Source organism: Metopolophium dirhodum, chromosome 9 (genome assembly GCF_019925205.1).
Source record: "Metopolophium dirhodum isolate CAU chromosome 9, ASM1992520v1, whole genome shotgun sequence".
NCBI classification, from domain to species: domain Eukaryota; kingdom Metazoa; phylum Arthropoda; class Insecta; order Hemiptera; family Aphididae; genus Metopolophium; species Metopolophium dirhodum.
Genome location: NC_083568.1, coordinates 10,362,767 through 10,386,244, shown reverse-complemented (window position 1 = coordinate 10,386,244; position 23,478 = coordinate 10,362,767). Strand labels below are relative to the sequence as shown.

Below are 23,478 nucleotides of genomic sequence, written 5' to 3'. Positions count from 1 at the left end.
ATAAAAATAAAAATTTCCATCGTAAACCACAAGATCCCTGTTTAAGCTCCTCCCCGGGTCTACTTCTATACCGGGTCTAATTGTGAATCTAAATCATCCAGGGAACCACTCAAACCCACACGAAAAATGTCATCAAAATCGGTATAGCTGTTTAGGAATGCATAAAGGTCATACGGACAAACATTAATTTATATATATATATATATTATATAGATATAGTTGTTATTATTTTTGACCATCAAATTAATTTTAATATTAGTAGAGTAGAGATATATAATATATACATGTGTATATAAAGAATAATAACTAATAACCATATATCATAATATATAATATATAAATTCAAAAAAATTGAAAAGAATAAAAATTGGTTCAAATAGTTAGTTAATTAAATATGTCAGTTATTTGTGTTACATACTGTGTTATAAATGTGTTAATTTTTCCGATTAAAACATGCGAGTTGTTAAAGTAATGTTAGCTATTATCGAATTACTACTTCAGTTAATCTATAAATCAATCTAAATATTAGTTTTTAGTTAACAAGCAATCTTTACTTTCTGGAGCTTAAAAAGGCACCGTTATATCTAATGAAATTTAAATTATATTTGTTTAAATGAAAATACTTAATTTATACCTATGATTAAATTGTTTTTTATTTTTTATTTATAAAAACAGTTTTATTAATTTATTATAAAAAGCATAATACGTTGCAATTGTTGCTACTATAATGTTCTTATATATTTATATTTACATTTAAAATTTTTTATTTATTTAACAAAACACTATAGTATAGTAAGAATGTTAAACATAAGCGTATAATATTTGAAAATCTATTAAACATAAAAATATGATAAATAACCTAAGGTTAGGTACAATATAATGTAACATACTAATATAGTATAATATAATAAGAGTTTAAAATGTATTGTTCAAAATGTAAATAAAATGAACAAATTTTAAACCTTCGACAATGTTCTTGACTAATATTACTGTTCATTAAAACAACATTATAATTAAGATGATTTTCTGTCTTTGTCTAACACAAGTGGATTTAGATGTGTTTTCATTCCAAAGTACCGATTGATCTAGTGAAGCAATAAGAATTCGTTGAATTTGCCGTCAAGTCTACTTGAGATCGACTTTCCCAGATTTTAGATTTAAAAATTTCCTTTTTTAGTACGAATTTTTTTAGAATTTAGGGGTTTTGTTTTTAGAATTCTTATCGCTTCACAAGATCAAACGGTACGTTGGAATGAACACCCGTCTCAATTCGTATATCCCACGTGTGTTAGACGAAGACAGAAAATCACCGCTTCCAATTCCCTATTAAAGCGTACATGTTTTAAAATGTAATATTCATTTATAGAAATCTTCATTTACAAAATAGTACTATCCATATAATAAATGACTATAAATGGTAAAATTAGATTAAAGATTTTCTGTGTTTGTAAAACTATTAATATATAACCTATACACAAACAGATTAATTTATAATCCTAATGGATTTATTATGTACGTTGTATAATGAAATATAATACTATTAATGACACACGACAATGGCGTATCCATTGTGGAGATACGTCACATAAAATCAATTTTCATAAAACTTTTAAACCTATTTTGTCAAAACACAAAAAATGAATTATTTAATCAATCAACAATAAAGTATCTAATATCTAATTATGTTCTCAGTATTAGAAATCACAAATACATATATATTATAAAAAAAATCTAATAGAAAACGTCTGTAGCATGTACGAAAATTGGAAAGATAATGAAAATTACAAATGAATTGCTACGTCATAGAAAATAAAAATAAAAAATGAATGACTAGGATATTATATAAAAGTTGCTTTTATCTTTAGTCATTAAAAACAAAAATAAATATTTACGTCAATAACAATAGTTAATGTAATTAATACGTACACAATTACTTAAGTAAAATAAATACGTAAACACTCGGGAATTTGTCTAATGCTTTTATGGATGGAATGTTTATCCAGATTGTTGAGGATATTATTTAAATAATGTTTGCTAGAGTAAAGGTAATTTTGCGGAGAGTTATATCGATCGAAAAGTTTTGCCCGTTTACGAGAACCGTAAATGTGAACTTCGCAAGATGAAATTAGTGTGATTAAATGTGAAACTTACAAAATATTTGTATTCGATAATATAAGTCCGGTATCAAAAAGAGGCGGTTTAATTTTTATTTTTAATTTTATTTTGATACCGAACTTATTAAGGGTAACGAGAATTTCATAAGTAAAATTTGTTGTTAGTTCATAGTCTTCCATAATAAAACATAGCATTTTTAATGAACGGCTCAATAAATAATTAGTACATAGAATTTAAAAAATATATAATAAATATAAATTATTATTTAATTTGTTTTGTTAGAACAAAAATATATTATACCTACTAAAACAAATATTTTACTAATTTAAAAACAAATTTTAAATTAAAATAGAGAGAACTTCAAGAATAGGAATGACTATACTTTAATCTTAGACAATATGATTTTCTACGCGTTTGAAATCATGACAATAGAAAAAATTAAAAAATGACGCTGTAAAATATTTAGGTATCCAACAGATTTTTGAACAAGTGAATTCAAACAAACCCATGTGTAGAAAGCAAGTGTTATTGTGTTTATTAATATATAATATTAGCGGAGAAATATAAATTAATCACAGTGCAGAATATAAGTTTCACGCTCAAAAGTTAAAATGATTAAAAACGTAGCTGCACCGCAAAATATAATGTGTCGGCTTTCGAGAACAAAAATCTGTGATGTGAATAAAAGAAAATGTCCCAACTGGCTAATCAACGTACAGCAAAAACTATGATAGATAGAACTTAATATTTTTATGTGGTACCTTCGTACCATAATGTAGCGGTGGTACACTGATAAACTAAGAAAATGTTGTCAAAATTCTAATTTTAAAGGTGGGTTCACACCAGGCATTTTGTTTCGGCAGACGGAAATCGAATATTTATTTTGTATATAAAATATATGGTTGCCATTGGTTAAAAAAAAGAATAAAATAGTACAAAAAAATAAATTAAATAAATAAATAGGCAGGTAAAATTTTATACTAAGTAAATATTACAATAGTGATATTGCATATGATTTTGTTTCTACTTTTAACATAATATTAAAAATGTATTATACATCAAACAAAACCTACCTACTATATTATTTCAGATATTATGATGAATTACTAATATTTTAGTATTATTGCCATAAATATCATTACATTTTTGCTAGTTGAGTAAGTAGTATTGTCGTATTCGTAAATTTCGGTAAGTAAATATTTTTAAAAAGTATTGATTATATAATATGTAACACCGCTACATCAAATACTGTGTTTCAATAAACATAATATATAACCAATAACTTATGAAAATATTCACTTGTCGCAACATATGAATGCTAGTCACACTTGATTTAAAAATTAAAAATTAATTTTTACTCAAATATTACTAATGCACTATTACATCTTACGATAAGATAGTTTTATTTAATTGAGTGAAACACATAAAATCATAAACAGTGGTATTGTCAAATCTTAAAATCAAATTCTTATGAACACACGCAAAATTACAACTATAACTTTTATGATTTGCATCTTTTAAATTATGGACATATTTTTGATGTCAACACATTAAGACGACTATCAATCTGAACGATATTAGATTTACATTAGTTGAAACGTTATTCAGTTTTTTGTTTTTACATAAAAAATATGTCCAGAATTAAGCGGCGAATCATAAAAGTAATCAATGCTGCAATGTGTTCATAAAAGCTGGGTTTGTATAATAAATTTGAACTGAAGCGAAACGTAAAATGATAGAAAGATAGATTTATATTAATCCAAGCAAAGTCAGGTAGTACAGTGAAATTAGTTAGCAACAGCTAGTATACTATATAAAATATAATTATTGAAATTGGTAATTGAAATCGTATTTTACGATGGAAGCTCTCTCTCTGTCAGTATTTTAAGTTACAATGTTGGTGTAAACGGTCGACGCACCCGACGGATATGATAATAATAATATATAGACCTGAATTGTCACCGGTTATTACGCTCTATGTAATATTAAATATAAATGCAATCCAATGTATACCTAAAACCTGGCGTATATTTCACGTTCATTTGAAAATTCGCCAAATCGCCAAATCGCGGCGATGACCTACTTTCAATACATAATATAACCTAGGTATTTTTATAATATGTATTTCATTTGTAAGAGGATGTGGAATAAATTATACAAACGGCACGTCATAAATATATATTAATCCTCGCAGTGCGAAACACAATATTACCAGTATGTGTAAATCTAATATGATATTATGGTCGGTGGACGGTGGTCACCTAAATACAATATTATTATACACGTGTGTATTATAATAATATATTCGGCCGCAAAACTCTAGCCGGACGACTTAATGGGTTTCGCTCTTAAATTATGATATTTTACCTCCACACTGCGCCTTTCTAATAAACAAGCGGGAGCGCATTTTGAGTACCAGCGAATACGTCTGATTCATCGAGCGTGCTCACCCCCTTATATTTGCTCCTTAATGATGAATTTATTTTAATTCAAGTTATAGAAATTTGTAAGTATGTATATAGGTACTTAAGAATCTTACATTTTCAATGGGTACACCTATCTACTGAGATTTTTTACACCATTAATTATGCCATAATATTTTCAAATAAGAACCAACCTTTTCTGCTGTAAATTGTTAAGCAGATAATATTTAAGAAATCGTTGATGTATAATCTAATTCAAAATTCAGCATTGAAAAGTATTTTCTGAGTTATATATATACTAGTATGCCGCACGACGCTCCTCTTAATTGGTTAGGTTGCGCGAATTTGAAAATATTGTCTTTAAGTATAGTTAGTATAGTGTTATACTTATACCATCAAAAAGCAGTATTTGAATAAATTCATTATTAAAGGATTTAAAATTAGAATTTTTAGTGAATCACTCTGTATACGCTATAGCGGTTTTCGGGCGACTTTCGCGCGATGACAATTTCGGAGCAATCGTCTTTTCTCGACAATACGCCCGGCTAGATTTCCGTCGTATGTGTGTCTGAAGTGGAACTATAATGTACCATCGTGTATTATTTTATACATACAACCATGCAGAGTGAAACTTCGTCGAGACTTGCAAACCTAGCCCGACCGGCAAACTCTGATCGCAATGTATATAGGTACTGTTCTCAATAAATGCATATAAATGTACGAATGCGCGAGTTTGCAAAGGTTTGTTAAACGGTAATTGCAGATATATTCGTGATTCTGCAGATGCGTCTCGTATGTTTATCGTATGTTTATCGTATGTTTAGGTACGGCTTTTAGGTAACGACAAATGTGTTTTCGGCAATTTATTATCGTTGACGAGTGAGTCTTTCGCATAATCGCATCATTGTGGGTCGCTTCAGCTGCGCGCACCACAGTCCTGCGCCGTATTATAATTTTATAAACTTATATGTATTATACCGATCAAACGCGAAATAATTTATGTATGTATAATATGTAGGCAGTAGCTTGGAACTGTACACTATTGCCCAACGAAAACTTTTTTGTCGTTTTGATATATTCCGTATCACTATCTTGGTACCTATAAGACCTAAGTCCAATAACGATAAGAACCATACAGTGTGGTTGTTCACAGTATTATTACAGGCCAGCTAAAGCTGAGGTAACCATGTATAGTATATTATATGGTGTACATTGAGGTTTTAAAAACGACTGTTGCGCGCTGAATCTCCGACGAGTTTGAAACGGAATTCGCGTTCATTTTGATTCTTGGTCATTACCGCGGTACTATAGCGCCAATAAAAGTCAATAAATATCCAAAAAAGTCAACGAAGTGCCCTAAATAATATTTTTACATTTAATTTTGATGATTGGTCAAAATACACTTATATTAAGATTAAAATGTATTATTTTGAACGTAATATTTGTCATGATATGTTTTGCAGGTAAGACGGAAACCACACACGAGTGTACGATATCCTCTTAAAACATATACACTTGTAAAAATAAAAATATATTTTATAATAAGCAATTTAAAATTGTATGCGCAAATAGTTTAAGCTCTAATAACTAGATTTAGCGGAACCCCCTCCCCCCAATTCTATAAGTGAGTAATATAAAATAAACTGTTAACGTAAACAGATGGTAATTTAGGATTCGGGAACAATGACGTGCGGCGTAGCTATTATGGAATAATAAATAGATCAAGCACATAATAATATATCGACTTGATATTTTGTTTAATGTCGTAATTTGATGTATTGGAACTTTGAAATCATGATAGTAAGTATTGCAAGCATAAAAAATGCCGACAAATTTTTGTTTTTTTTTGGGTCTCTCAGTTTTGTAACCAATGTACACTGCGAAAACATCACTGAATGTGTTTATATTATTATTACCTACTATAATAATAATAATACACTGTCTCCGGCTTTAGATTTCGCGCATTGTACCTATACACACACACACACACACACACACACACACACACACACATGATACACAATAATAGTATAATATCATAGGCACGCACATAGATCAGTGCACAGTCATCCTTTTTCCGCGAGTCATTCGGCGGCGGCTGCGGCACACGCATATAGTATTATAATAGCCCGCTCCGCCTTTGAGTGCGTTGAACTGCCGGCGGCGGCGGGAGAGACTTTGAAAATTGAAACGGGAGGCTGCGAGAGACGATCGGAGGGCGACGTCGGGCGCGAGGGAAACGCACACGCACACGCACACGCACACGCAGTCACCGGGACAACGACGGCGCGCGCGGACCGCGAACAATGCACGTGCACCCCGCGGGCGACCGTCGAACGGGCTCTCTGCTCTCTTCGGCGCACGCGCGCTCCTACAAAGTGTATATAATATTTGATACGCGTAGGTACAATATTATCCGAAACAATTGCCACCGTCGAATTCATAATAATAATAATAATAATAATATATAAAACATATGATATATTATGCGATATTATAGCGATTAATCATCGCGCCTGTGTGTGCGTCCGACCTGCAGCAGCTATTGTCGACGACGACGCGATATGCGCAAAACGCGTGTGCGTTATAATATTATATTACGTATTATTTCGTGTACGCGCGACAGCGTATTATTATGTATATAAATGTATGATATGCTGCTACAGGGTGATACAGCAATAGTGCCCTATATCATTATACTATTCGTTAGGTATAATATTTAATAGTGGTTTATGCGCACGATCAAATTCTGATTTTTGCAATTTTTAAGTACATTTAAAGACCGCGTTTTCAAATAGGTAGATAATAGTTAGGTGGGTAGACAGGTACCTATTTATATTTTGATTTTTCGTACCATTTGAAGAGGTACTTGACACTAGTGTTACTATACTACTGCAAACTTATTTTTTTACAAATTATGAACCCTTTTCTACTGTTAACTAACCTATACTGCTAATCAGATGATTTTTACAAAAATATTGACGCATCTGATTCATCTGAATCGAAATCGAAGTTTTGATAAACTAATATTGATTATAATAATTTTCAAATCATGTGGACAATAATCCTTTGTACCTACCTACCTACTTAAAGTGTATTAATTAATTTAAATCAGAAAACATTCGTTTGAATTTCAATTTACATCAACATTTTCAAAACAATTCGTCTTTACAATATTATTTAATAAAAAAAGGGTGATTCTCATTTGAACATAAAAAGTTTTCAGTGTTGCAACAAGACACATCTTAAGTTACATAAAAAATGAAAGCATTTAAAAATAATTTTTGCTTCATGACAGGTAGGTACTTAAAAATACCAAAATCATAATTTGAATGAATATTCATTATTAAAGGAAAAAATTGGGTGAACATGCACAGTCACCCTATATATATACGTATATGACATGTCGACATGACATTTGTGATATATATTTGCACGCACTCGACGTATACGATATTTTATATCTGTGCCAATATTTGTACAACCCTATCATTATATCGACCGTCGCCAAATGTATTTTACCCCTATATTTATAGTATATTATATCCACCGCACTTGTATGCTGCAAGTGTCGGTTGATAGTATACTATATTTTATTCCCACTTCTATAACCGGCAACGCGAATTCAAGATTCAACAAGGGGAGAGGCAAAAAAATATTTTTCAAAAGTTTTTTTTTTTTGTTAATAAAAAAACTGTTCTAATCATTTTTAGTATAAAATGCACGGAGGGGGTGATGAATTTGATCGCTCCCCTCTACCTGTCTATAATTGCATATACTATATAGTATATACCCACGTACCTAGGCTCGTACCTATTAAAATTATATATTATTAAGTGCTCGGTGGGTGGGCTATATATATTATTGGCGAAACGAAAAACGGCTAAAAGGTTCAAAAACATCAACAAAACAGTGTGGCACACGATTTTCACACGGGTCAGGGTAGTAGACAGTCGTGGGTCGGTTTGGCGATGTACGTTGGTAATTACATACGAAAGGAAATTCGGCGCATAGTTTTGAAGGTAATTTGCACCACAGCTGTAGTACGTGATGAGAAATAATAGTGTTGACTTCTGACGCTTTAAATAATATTATTTTTGTATTATGAAAAAACCATACTATAAAAGTATTAAAACGACATATATATATAGGTAAATACTATATATTTCATTGCAAAATACAATCTTATGAACTTGTTGAGTTATACACATCTTTAATTTATAATATTGTAGATTAATACGCATGACAAATCTGCGGGTGTATAAACACACCAAATATATTTTCAATTGATTTATCTTTTACGAACATTTTAATTTTGATATATCCATCGCGTATTTTTCACAAACATAACTGCTGAACACCAATCACCTAGTAATTTCCATAGCTATTGTAAGTAGATATTCGAGTGCAATCGTCAAATTACATTTAAGATAAATCGTAATCGTAAACCACTGAATAACGTATAAATTCCTTAATTGATTATCCAACTCAATATGTCACAAGCAGATTCAAGTGTATAAGAATAATGAATATAGTAAGGGAATCTTCAACGATTTTAATTTTCAGTGAATCTTGTATTATTATATTATATATATTTGATAAAATTTTATTCTAATTTCTATAGTCATCAAATATAACTCAATAATAATAATCTTAATCTTAATCAATTATTTTTATTTTAAAACTTTTTACGACCTTAACTACGTTTTGTGAACATTTGAATATCCAAAATGTTAAGTTACAAATTACTTAGTGTCGTAAACACTTACACTCCAATATTTGGTAGTACCTGTACATATTTGATATAAGTGATTTTCACTACGTTTGCATTAGTTATAAATTTATAATACTTAATATTATAACTCTTAGTGAACGCCTAGAATATTTCTGTATCCATTTAAATAAATAATTTTCCGAATAAATATATTATGTCAGTTAACGTTATGATTATTCTATATAAGAAAAGTGTTTTATAAAACAATTTTATTTTCTCGGCTATAAATTTAAGGGGAACATAATAAAAACAAAAACTTGATTTAAAATTTTTAAGTGCGTAGTTTTGTTATAAATGCAATGGTAATACATAAGTACTTTTGTCGTTTTTAATCACGAAATTCAATTTAAAAAGTAAATAAAAATATAAAGTGAATTCAAATTTATAAAAGTCTATTAGGTATGTACGTAGAAATGTATACATTGGGAATGCCATACTGCAGCCGATGGCCAATTAATTTATTTTTATTACGTATTCATAGCATAATACAATACTAATACTAATACACGTAACTCGTATAAAGGCATTATTTAATCATTGTTGAATCAACTATTTACGGGAGCTGTGACCGTAACGTATTTACTTTTAAAGCTGTTAATTCCCTGTAACGTTGAAAAAAGAGACCACGGTTTAAAACAAGGATTTGAGGTGTACCACAATATGACAGCGATTTGTCAAATGCAATTCTATACTAATCAGTTTAATCTTATTATGACGTTGAACCAGTCTCATACACTGAAAATTGATTCGGAAGGGGGTTGTAAATCACAAATTAAAAGTTATGTTATAATATATTATATAATAAGTACAAAATATTTACCCCATCCTTATATACGCGCGTGCAACCTACCTCAAATACATAAAGTGCGCAATAATACAAAATGAAATACGTAACAATTAAAGAGACATACTATTTACACATATTTGAATAATAATTATGATATATTATGCGTCATTTTATGGGTAATGATAATTTTCGAAGTAATTATTTAATCACTTATAATAACTCGAATGATTAACATTCAGCAATAATAAACACATAACAAATATTTTATAATAAGGTGACCTCTAATAATATCGTTAATATACACTTAAAAACATATTATATTCAATAATAATAACTATAATAACAATATTTGTTGGTTCAGTAACTCCTACATACGCCAGTCTCTATTCGCTCACCTCGGCCGCGCAAGATAGTGTGATGTATTATTATTTTAAATCATCAACTATTATATTCATAATTCATAATCGATTATCGATTTCAAATTTAGAATGCAGGTTTACATCAAAATGGTCATCAATATTGTTAAATCTATACCTAGATACATAAAAAATGAATCTTTTTGAGCAGTTTTTTTTTATCTAAATAAGTGTTTTTAAAAAATATCCAAAATAAAATTCAAACACCCTAAGTAAAAAAATACCTCTTTCTCCTACATTAGAATTCCAAAGCGTAGTCAGGATATATATTGTATCTGCAGAAGTGACAATAAGAGGCTGTAAATATATACTTAATTTCGTGGTAAGTAAATAATATGAGTAAATCCTAGCATTCAAAGAATGATATTAAGCAGAAAATTAGATGGTGTTTTATCAATTATACGATTAATACAAAAAAAATAAAAATAATTACTTAATAAGTACATAATATCGTAATTGATTTATAGTCACTGGTCAGTGAATACACACGATGGTTTATTGCGTAAAAAATCGAAAGAATTCATCAACAAAATTTGACAACCATAAAAAATGTATAACGTAGGTAACGTAATGACTCGATAATAACATGAATATTACCATTATAAATATTCTTTGCGCGTAATTTATTTTTCAGCACTTGAGTTGTATTATATATAGACATATAGTTCTCCTATAGGTATACCTTCACGATTTATAGGGAAAATGGTTTTTACAGAAGGGAAAAAATGACTAAAAATCGATTACCTACGCGTTTCGATTGTTTTATATTGAAATGCGGTGAACACGTATACGCATTATACAGTAATAAATAATAATAATAATAATACGATGGTGGCAGCAACCAGACGGTTTCTGGCAAACGAAAGGCTGGGGCGGTGGTTTGAAAACAGATATTTTCGAAAATGGTATAATGACGGGTTTTATTAAATCCTAAAATTATAGCCGACGACGTGAACTCGGAGGCGGGACGAGCGAAACACGGCAATAATATACACTCCCCCAACTGCAGGATTGTCGAATACCGAAAATGAGAAAAACGTAATCCGATAATTGAACGCGAAACCGTAAAATGTATTATACGCTTTGGACCTTCGCACGCCAGATCCATTAATTTCACAATACATTATATTATTATACTCAGCATACAAGTCTTTTCTTACAAGAGTCAAAATTATATTACCATGTAATAATATGGGAATTCAATGTACTAATCTCCGTTCGTCCTCTCGCGGCGTTAGGTATGTATATTAATAAAGACGATCAATATTGCTCACTATAATCAGTAGACGTTAAAATAGTTAACTGTGCAAAATCGATAGTTGATACACGCATACAATCGGAATCTTCAAATAAAAAAAACAACCCCCAAAGTTGAGATTTGAACTCCCATTGAACTCGCAGATTTTTGTCCATATATTTTATATGCGATAAAACGGTATTAATGTATGTTTAGAGATGGGCACAGGCGTCGACGTAAATTATAAGAAAAGAGCACTCCTCTATCGTGATGCACTTGCTCAATAATAATCATATTGTTACATATTATTACATAGTAAATATTAATTAGTAATTTAATACATACATGGCTACATACACACGATAGATACATAAATACATACATATATTATATTATATACATGCATATTGCATACGTACATAATATACAACATTCGGAATGAAATACGTTTTGCGAGTCGAGCGCGCAACGGACAAAGGTCGGACAATCGTCGGTTCATTGTGCTGTCCTCTCGCACTGCAAAAGAAGTAACATTCAATCCGATTTATCGCAATGGTATATTATTATATAATATAAAAACAATTATGCGCGTTGTCCGCTGCCGTATTTTCTGCAAGTTCCGTTTATGGCCATGACGACCCCACTGCGCGCGTAAAACGTGTTATTATTATATTACCGCTGCGCCGCTGTAGCTACATGTATACAATATTATATTATTATATGTAGGTACCGCCGTCGTCCCTTATTGCGCACGGTATATAGATTTTTTTTAATCCTTTGCATGTAAAGAATTGAATAAGAAAAAACGCACGGCGTGCCTACACTAAAAGAGGAAAAAAATAATACGTACTGGGAATATTATCATTATAATAATAAAATAATATATATTATATTGTACAATACCCATATAATATTATATACGTTCGCGTAGGATATGCGTATAAGACACCGCGACGACGACGACCGTGAACGACGGAGCATAATAATATTGAAGGTTGTTCAACTTGATGATGGTAGCAATGGATTTCGAGCCGAGCGGGCCGACGCCGCGATAACGACACATAATTTGCGCACATAGGGCACAGCACATACACAATTGACACAACATCCACCACGGCGCGACGGCTGAGTCGCAATTTTTACTCATTATTATCATTACCATCATCATCGTCGTCGTCATTATTATTATTATTATTATTATTATTATTATTATATTTTTAATCATAAATTTTATTATATCAACGAAATCAATGTACCCACCGATGACGCACCAAGTCTTTTTGTGCGCACGCGTTTCTATACCCAGGCAATTTGTCAGAACAACGTTCTAAACAAATTTACAAACACCACAATATTGACGGTTGACAAGGTATTATTTTGTACGCTGTTAATACTATACATCACAGGTATAGCGCGTGTGTCTGTGTGTGTACTAATTTACACGGGAATAATGTGAAACGATTATTTCCATATAGTAATATTAGCTTTACCATTGTAACCAACTTCCTACCCGGTACAGTTTAAGACCTATTTGAAGGTTATTTCCAGCAATTCTGTACATCGCATAAAAATTTCTATACAAAAAAAATTAAATTATTAATCAAACCAAATTATAACTATGGAATTCTATCCAAAATTTAAAAAAATTATTATTCATTAAATGTACCTGTGCCTACAAGATGCGACATAAACATTGACATAAATATTAAAAATGAAAGTATAAAACTACTGGCTACTAGTAGGTACATAACTTTAAGATTTTGAGATCGACGATAAAATCATAATTGATTTATTTTAGTACAAGGATTTTATATTTAAGAAAATAGTTATGTCTTATTAGGGTCTGCCCTTATCCCAAAATGATAACTATAATATTATATAATTATATGGGTAACTTGTGCAACTTATAATATGAGTATCAGCAAACTGCGATCCAAAGATTCCATACACCGATTGTAGATTTAGGTATATTATTATATATATGTTTGAATTCGTTATAGAAATGTAGAATATATTATAAGAAATACACGCATGAGTAAGTATGTGTTACATATATATTATTCTTTAAAATTGTTGTTAATTAGGTATCTACATTTCATACCAATTATAATAACTGTATGTGAATCAACACGTCATAGCTACAATAGTTCCTACATAAGACATTAATGCTAAGATCTTTTTCAGATCTCAGAAATTATTATAAAAATGAAAAAAAAATCACGGAACTAATTCAAGATATTATCTTTAAGGCCGTTTTTCTTCATTCAGGTTTCCTGGGCCTTCGTATGTAGGTAATGCATATAGGTATATTTTGTTTAGATAATATTATATTTTAACGTTTACATAATTGATAAAGGTACTAGGTAGTACTGTTATATGCTCAAGTAATCGTCATACTCATACATATTATGATAGTATGTTAATTTTGACATGAAACATTATTCAAATAAGACAAAATAAAATTTTTATTTAAAATCTCTTAGATAAATTGTTATGACGTGGCGACTAGTAAAACGTGAAAAAAATATATTAACCCGGATCTAAGACTCATGAACAGCGCCCGACCTCTCAGTAGTTAATTTTAGATTGACTATATTAATAATTATTATTAACAATACACAACGACCGGAAAACTTCATACACTTTGTCCTTACTCATTTTCCAAAAGTTACTGACCATGTAAAATAATTGAATTTTAAATTTATACTTATTCATTATTTTGTTATCTATAAACAGTATATTATATATCTAGTCCATGGACTATGCATACACTACCGTACACCAGTCATAATATATGGTCGCATTTCAATATGGAGTAGCAATTTTCTAAAAGAAATAAATCAAACAAAAGACTACAACGAATCACAAATCTGAATCAAATTACAGTGAAGATTAATACGAGTATCTACTATTGTTGGCATATTTCAATACAACCGAAACAAATCATTTGGTTAGGATTGAAAAGCACAGGACAGGATTTAAATATAAGCAACCTAACACCTATAGTATGTTTAACCTATCGGATACTTTTTTCAATGTCCTCATTTCCTTGATATGAAATAGTCCAATATACTGTGTATATTAGTATATATTATATTATTATAGTGATGAATTATTATTGTAAATTTGAAATGATAAGCCACATTTAAAATACTACTCTGAATGAACTATGAAGATATATATCTGAAGTAGTATATATAATGTTTAAAAGACGTTTCTAAAGTTATATATTCGGTAAACCATTTTTGAGATATCTTATCGATTGTACATTTGTACTATACACTATAGTAGGTTTGTACAATGTGAACCGTATATAATTTTCACATCTCAGAACTTCAAAACACTCAGTAGGTAAATTTAAAAAACCATTTTAATTCAAAAACGATGGAAATTTTTTAAAAATGATTTGATTTCTGTAAATTAATTGAATAAAAAGGGTGATTATAAAAAACTAAAAAAAATTTTTTTTTGTTAAAAACAAGTGCGCAATTAATATCCTCATTATGTTTTGCAACTACCGGTTGGTAAGTTGGTTTACCTTATGTTTTGAGAAATTATAAAGAACATCATAAGAAAAATGTATTATCAAATGTACCTATACCTACCAATATTATATGGTCAAAACAATTTGCTACTTAATAGGTACTTTCTGACAAAAATATGGTCACTGATGTAGGGATGTCTGTAGTTAAAAGTACAGGGTTTTCGACGTTACTATAATAATTAAATGGCAAATTAAGAAACTATAGCCTAAGATTTAGATCTTAAGTAATAACACAATACTAGGTACAAATCTTATTTTAGTTAATCAAATATTCAAATATATTTTAACGATTAATATTACACATAGTACCTATATAACGTGTATTTTAGTGCGTATATGTTAGAAATACATTAATATTAATTTAGAAAATTAAATAATTTATTAGAAGGTAAAAAATACGATTAAATATGGTCATTATTCATTAGTATATAGTTATTAAAGTTATTAATACATAACGAGCCGATAAAAAGTTGTTTATTCCACATTTCATGGACTTGTTTATTATTTGCTCGTTATTATAAAAGAAAACATGGAATAATTATTATTAAAACTAATTTAAATACCACATACAAGTACATTGTTATTGTAATTTATTTGACGTGTACAATATATATAAAACATGAATCATGATTCATGAGTATAAAAATGTAACTTGATATTGGGAAATAACTAAATGTCTAACATGAAATGTGTATACAGAAAAAACTATCCACCAGCACACTTTGCAGGGTGTATATAACCTATATATTTTTTAAATTTATGTACCTACAGAAAAAAATACGTTTAAGAGTAAAAATTATTAACAAGTGTTTAAGCATGAGACAAGACATTTTTTATCACAACAAATGTAAATAACAATTATAGCTGCAGCTATAATTCAATGAAATAAACACAGATGTTGAGGTATAAAAATCAGATTAATAATCATTGATCACATATTCACATGTAACACATACCTTTTATAAGTGAATCAATTTGAAAACGTATTTAAAAAAATAAGATACAGAAATGATACAGATACACAGCATTCGCAGCAGCATAACATACAGTAAGGTATGTTAACATTATATACATATTTTGAAAACAATGATAAATCTTGGCATTAGGAAAATGATTCTGAAAGAAATCCATAAAAAGATTAAAATTTAATTTCTTTATACTTTTGTTAATGGCTGTAAGTTGCAACTATAGTTATTTATTGCACCTAAAAATTACAGAAACCATTAAAAAATTACCTCTTTGCAAATTATTTACTACCAGGCGCAACTTCCAATTTATAGGCACGTGCAGTTTTGGAATTTTAACTCAAAAAATGTTCGGAGAAAATGTAGATATATGCCATAATTAAAAACAAAATGGGTCAAAAAATAATACAAAATATATACATTACACATTTCCGACTTAACTAGGAAAACTTTGAGCAAAGGTCAAGTTTATCAGGTTTGGTCCAAGAACCGGTAATTAGATTTTTGTACAAATGCATCGATCATTTAAATCACGGGTGTTGTAAATTGCCGAAGGTTGCAGAAGATAATATCGTTTCATCATAATTTTATTGTGATGAGAAGAAAGAAAATATGTATTATGAATGTGTTTTTTTGTCCAACAAACTCGTAAATAATACTTTTCAAGGCTCGAGGTGTATTTTGGAGTATAATCTTAGTCATGAACCGGCTGCATACGTGTTGGCCTATTAAAACGGGTTGTTCTAAGAATATGATGTGCGCCAAGACAGTGCGATTTTATATAATCGATAAATAATTATCTGGAATTTTCGAGCGATCGTGACTTTGTGCTTCCTGGTGCAATTTTAACATTGTAACTCATGAACTTGATCAATGAAGTAGCCGCAAGGAGACCAATTGAAGCAATAAAAAAACCCCAACTATACAGTAAAATATATATTATTAGCGGTAACCATTAAAAATGCAAAAAAACAATAAACACTAAAAATAAAAAACATATTATAGATATTTCAGGGAAATGGTTTTCGCGAATTAATCTTATTAGTTATATTAGTTAGGTAGATACTAATGAACTATAGTTACTCCACAAACCAAAGTAACATTTTTATATTAAACTTAATGAATAATTTAAATCTCGGTAACTACTAGGTAGAATAAAATGTATTCAGGGTGATTTCACGGTTAACTCTGGCGAGTGGTATACATTGATTACATAACAACTTTAAATCTTGTAGGTTATCAAGAGAAAAAAAATACAAGAATAAATACCATCAAGATTTAATTATATTATAATATATACGAAGACGGTAAATATCGATTGAGTCATAATCATATATAAAAAATATAGTAGAACCGGACATAAAATAAACAAATTTAAAGGTAATTATTGAGACATTTTATTAAAATCGATTGAATATAATGTATAACATCATATTAATATATTATATAATATAAAATATTAACACTAAAATTATCATCATAAAAATTAAGCAATCAAAATTAAAATAAATTTAATTTTACGATAATCAGTTATATAAAGATTGCTCGACATTTAACCATGAAATAAATACAAGTTTATTGTACTAAATTCACATTTTAACATTTTAGAACAGATTTAATTTTCATTATAAGATTTTCAAGTTCATTTAGTTTTATTATAATTTATAAGTAATCTCACATTTAAATTAAACATATTATAATATAAAAAAATGTATTGAGTAATTTTAAAAACTAACATTATAATAAAAAGTGTTCTCTTAAGACCAATCAATGATAACTATTCTAAAATTTCAAAATATTTTATTAAATTATTAGATTTTAAATTTTTAAAAATTGTATAAGTAACGATTTTTTTATGTCAGGAAATTAAAATAAATTACGTATGATATCCCAAATATTCATCGTATTTTTATGCAAATAGTATATATTTAGGGGCCAGGTGTGATTCGGTGGTTGTGGTCTGTTACTAACGTGTTCTGAGGTCAAGAATCAGCCGACGTCGCTAGTTCCCGGATGGGTGATCACCCGGGTTTTAAGTGACCAATCTTCGTCGCACATACACGTGTTCCTCAACAAACCGTAACCACCTATACAGGCCATAGTTGCCGATGCTTAAGAGGACCAACCCATGCATTTGTTGACTCAGTCTTATATATATATGCACGACATAGCAATTTTTCATTCAGAAGTTTTAAGAGTGTTCTGTTAGTTTTGATATAAGAGTGAATTGATCTATTATCAAGCTTTTAGGTAAGAACATTATCTGTGCTTAAGAGCTGGCGATTTTTCGATATTTTCATTTTCAAGCAAGATATGGATTGTGAAATATCAAAAATTAAAAATGCTCATATCTTAGCACAGACAGTGTTATTATCTGAAAATTTGGTAATAGGTCAATTCACTATAGTATTAAAACTAACAGCACACTATTTAAACAAATAAACGAAAATTCGCTGTCGTATATACGTGTTTAAGACAGTCAACAAATGTATGGGTATAGTAGGTAATCCTCTTAGGATCAATAATAATAAAAAAAAATACATAACTATTATTTAGCAGTTGAAGAAAAAGTAGATAGAATGGAGAAAATTATTTTTTCCCCTTAAAAATATAAATTTATATATTTGTGAAAACCATTGTTAAAGGAATATTTTGGTCGCACTTATACAATATCTATTACGAGAAATACTTTTTTTATCTTAATTTTGTATCAAGCAATCTGTTACAATATATGAAAATTAAGCTTAATTGATAATAATATTTGTACACACAGGTAACACAGAGTGAAGAGACCGGGAGTCAATAGATAGTTATAGGCACTTACATTAACATTTTTTTTTTAAAATAATTGTACATAATAGCTAAATAATTTTATTATACTCATGTGATGATGTGACGACACCACTGACTTTTTAATTTCTTTTGGGGATTACTAAGTTTGGATATGGATGTAAGTTGAGAAATAAGTTGGATTGGGATGATCGGTTATTGAAGCATTTGTAATATAGTTTGGCTAATTCCGTGACTGAAGATATTTTTACATCAGGAGGGATTTATTTGAGACCTATAATAGAGCTTTTGAAATGGTGCGAAGGATTTTTGAGTGAATTCTTTGGATACGGTTCATATTGGACATTTTTGCTGCGCCCCATAGCTAGATGCTGTATATTCAGATGGGTCTCAGCAGTAGTTTGTAAATCAGACGTGGAATAAATAAATCGATTAAAATGCAAATTTTAATTATAATTATGATTATTTTTGAATTTTTAAAAGAAAATTAATATGATTATGTTAATAGCTGTACCCACTGATAAAAAAGAAGGCGCCAATAATTTGTATAGTATAATATAATATAATTTATATGAATCATTATTCTTAGAATGGAAGTGCGGAAGTATGAAGTGGTACTTTTGAATATGAATTGATAATGAAATACTCCTTGCAGCCGTAACCACTTTTACCACTAACCAGTAACCAGATACATTCAATTTTCTCCACTTGCATATAAATAACAAATTTATCGTTGTGGCTAAAAATAGATGGTCCGATTAAAAATATTATACTGTGATCCCGTTACATTTAATTTTGACCTTTCTGGCGAATTATAAATAATAATGGTCCGACTAAACCAGTTTTGCATGTTTTCCAATATAGGTACACGCCATCTCCTAGTAAATGTGCGTTCTTATGATGACGATGATGATGATAATAATAATAACATGTATTCTGATCTGTTTAAGGTGGTCGGAGCACCACTGAGAGTATGCAATGTACGCATTCTTTGTGGCAAAATTGAATGTGATTCGTAAAAAAACCTTAAGGCGAAATAAGTAAGCATTAACTTAATTTAAACAAACGCGATTGAGGTGTAATGTCATGTGAGGTACCTATATGTTTAAGGTATAAAAAAATATTTCTCCACTATACTGAAAATAGGAATATACCTACATTTTATTTGGATCAAATCGTTTCCGCACTCTCTTCACGAGCTATAATAATAATGAAAATATAATATTTAATCTGCATTACTACACTACATATGCATGTTTATGATACAATAGCACCGTTTGTTTTCGACTTCCCAAATTCTAAACAAGGTTTACGAAATACGTGCAATATGACCAATCATTCACAGATGTTTTCGGTTTGTCATGATGGTGTCCAAAAATAAAAACGAAAAAAATATCTGCGGAATGTTGTGTAGTGAACCTGCGGGCTGAATACGCAAAAGATAATGTGCGTTCACTTTTAATAAAGGGTTAACGAAATAATGGGTACCATTTAGCCGAGATATAAAACACAGATTGGATGCAGACCGTTGAAAAAAAAATTACACACACACAATAGGGAATACCGAAAACAAAAACCGTCTGATGGGTCCGGAAGATAACAAGATTTAATGGACGGCAATAAATTGGCTGGGTTTTTGTCTGGACTGCTATAGGTGGAAAACTTGTATTTCTCAACCTAGTGTCCCAAATTTATTCAGTGAATAATAATTATTACGCAACAGTATTTAAAGGTAGAACATTGATTTAAGAATCGTTTCGCTTGTTCTACTGAAATGCAGATTTTGAACACCGTAATTTGTCTTTTCATACAGGAACTACCAATTCTGCAGACTATAACGGTTAAATGCAAGTTTATAACCGTTAGTTTAAAAACACACCAACAAGTTATAAAATAATAAAAAAAATTATATGTAATCCTTTGGTACAGGCACACAAGAATATTATTAGACGATTCTATATTTTTTTTTAGTACAATATTTTTCATAGAATAGAAAGCTTGCAGATTTTATTAAAAATAAATACCGAATTTTAGTTCTATACAATAATTTATTTATATTATACCTTAAATAGCGCCTACTAAAAACAATAATTCAGATAATAGTTTATTAATTTATGATTAAATGCTAATTGCTAATTAGATAATTGTTTTATCAAATGTGGTTATAATAATTTAAAAATATTTTGTCATATTGCCTGAAATATGTTTTTGTTACATAGAATTATAAAACAATGTTTTAATGGTGCATTCCATTTTTAACACGATATTTATCATAATATTATAATACTAATCTATAAATATTTAATGTTCAGCTTCAGAGCTTATTAAAGTAAAGAACTATAATGCGTTTTTCTATTATAAGTTATAACCAATTTTAAACGTAAGTGTTATCAAATGAATAATAGGAAAATATAAAACCGGTTTGGAATAAATGAAAAACCCAAATGAACAGGCTCATACCATTATTTGTTTATTATATTAATTGGTTTTTTTATATAGTATACACTATTATAAAATATTAGACTTGTTAATTTAAGTAGGCTGAGTTTAAGACTAATATTAGTAAAATTAATTAATACAACTAAAGCACTGGAATTTTTTTAGATGAAATTATTAAAGCCTTCAGACGTTGGTATGCTCTTAATAAATATAAATATTTCTAATATCCATCGTTGATTTTATCTCATTAAAGAGAAAGATCTTTGTTTGCACATGTAATAATGCCTAACCTAACCTATCAAATATACCTATTATATGTGTAACTAATATCCGGTTATATTGCGTTCCGAAAAATATGTCGATTATAGTTGGAAATTATATTCATTTACATAGCGTACCGCGTACGTTAAGTTTTGGACCAACAACGAAGAAAAGGGACAAACCATAAATTATCTACACCGAAAGACCGAAAATCAATATTTGAAAAGTACTGAACTCGGGTTAGGGGAAAAGGCCAGTGTTACAGAAGAATTTGTGAAAATTAAAATCCCAAAATGGCTAAACTATAGGGTTTTTGTTGTCTGTGTGTATAATATGTTTTAATTTGTTTGAGCATACACGCTGCAGAATATTCGTGTATTTTAATGGTACCTTTTGTTTCTGACCTTTTTAATTTAATTGACCACTAACAACATGCAACTTAACTCTCCAGGGAAATTCAGATATTGCTACATAAAACTATCTGATACAATGTGCTGCGCCCATTTATAATAAACAAACGAATATATCAATTGAACATATTTTATAACATTTTTATCGACAAAAAACGCACATCTTCATATCAAAAACTAATAAATCGATAATAGTAAGAAATTTACAATTTATGTTGATATTTGTATCTAATTAAAACTTGATAACAAAATAAAAGTAGGTGTTGAAATAAGTAGGTAGGTACATATTATATAATACATGGATTCATGGATGTAAAGTTAATAATTATGTAAAATATTATACAAAAATATGAAACTATGTTTCGGCACAATCGACGTTTTTCTATAATGATCTTACATTTAGAAAAAAAAATGAATCCTCTTTATTCAAAAAAATAATATCGTAAAAATCAGGCGGTGTTATTAAAGAAAAAACTGAACGAGTTCATAAGTACTTACATAGTATATAGGTACAGAGGGCAGCATAGAACTTTTCAAGATGATTTCGTCTATATACACGCTCACGCGAAGTATACTTTTATTCGAGTACTCTATTATTATTGTAAAGTGTATTATATACATTTTATAACAACTTTATATCAATATTGTTCAATTGAAGTATCCGCGTCCGTTGAATGTGTCAGACACTAGCTGCTTGTTATCAACGTAAAACCGTGAAATGTAGGTAGTCTGTTGAAGATTTTATTTGAATCTGAAGGTTTTTTTCTTTTCAAATATTATAATGAATAATGACATATTACTATTACGGATCTTTGTTATATTATAATATTGATATTACAACTTCTCAAGTTCTTACTGAATACAAAATAATAAGGTAACGGTAAAAATAAACGTAAGCATATAAACGTGTAACTCGATACCAGTGTGAAATTATCTTATATAGTACACATATAGCATTACAATATTCATATACATATATATGTGACATTTGTCGACAAATAGGTATATATTTACAACGATTGTAATAACACCTCGAAATCTAATAAAATATTCAGATTTAATATATCCACTGTCCTGGTTAATAATTAACGAGTATCATATACAAATTATTAATTATTTATAATTTAGTTAAAAAACCACTTAAAATTGCATTCTTACACCAATTTTTGTACTTGCTTTATTATTTTTTAACATATTATAGTTTAATACCAAATACTTTATTTACTATAATACACTGTACCTATTTGAAGTCTACAGTAAAATGATGAATTATGAATTGAAGAATTTAATTGAATTTAATATTACACTCTGTAAACG

The 23,478-nt window shown here is 29.2% G+C and overlaps 1 protein-coding gene across 4 annotated transcripts in view; it reads right to left on the bottom strand.

The window, feature by feature from the left end:
- Positions 1-23,478, bottom strand: part of LOC132952710 (serine/threonine-protein kinase S6KL) — a 57,324-nt gene that overhangs the window by 20,187 nt on the left and 13,659 nt on the right. Inside the window, exon 9 of one of the 4 annotated variants that reach the window (XR_009665491.1) lies at positions 12,172-12,268. The exons of the other annotated variants lie outside the window; for them this stretch is intronic. The gene's annotated coding sequence lies outside the window, so the exon portion shown is untranslated. The remainder of the gene's footprint in view (positions 1-12,171; positions 12,269-23,478) is intronic. 4 annotated transcript variants of the gene reach the window in all.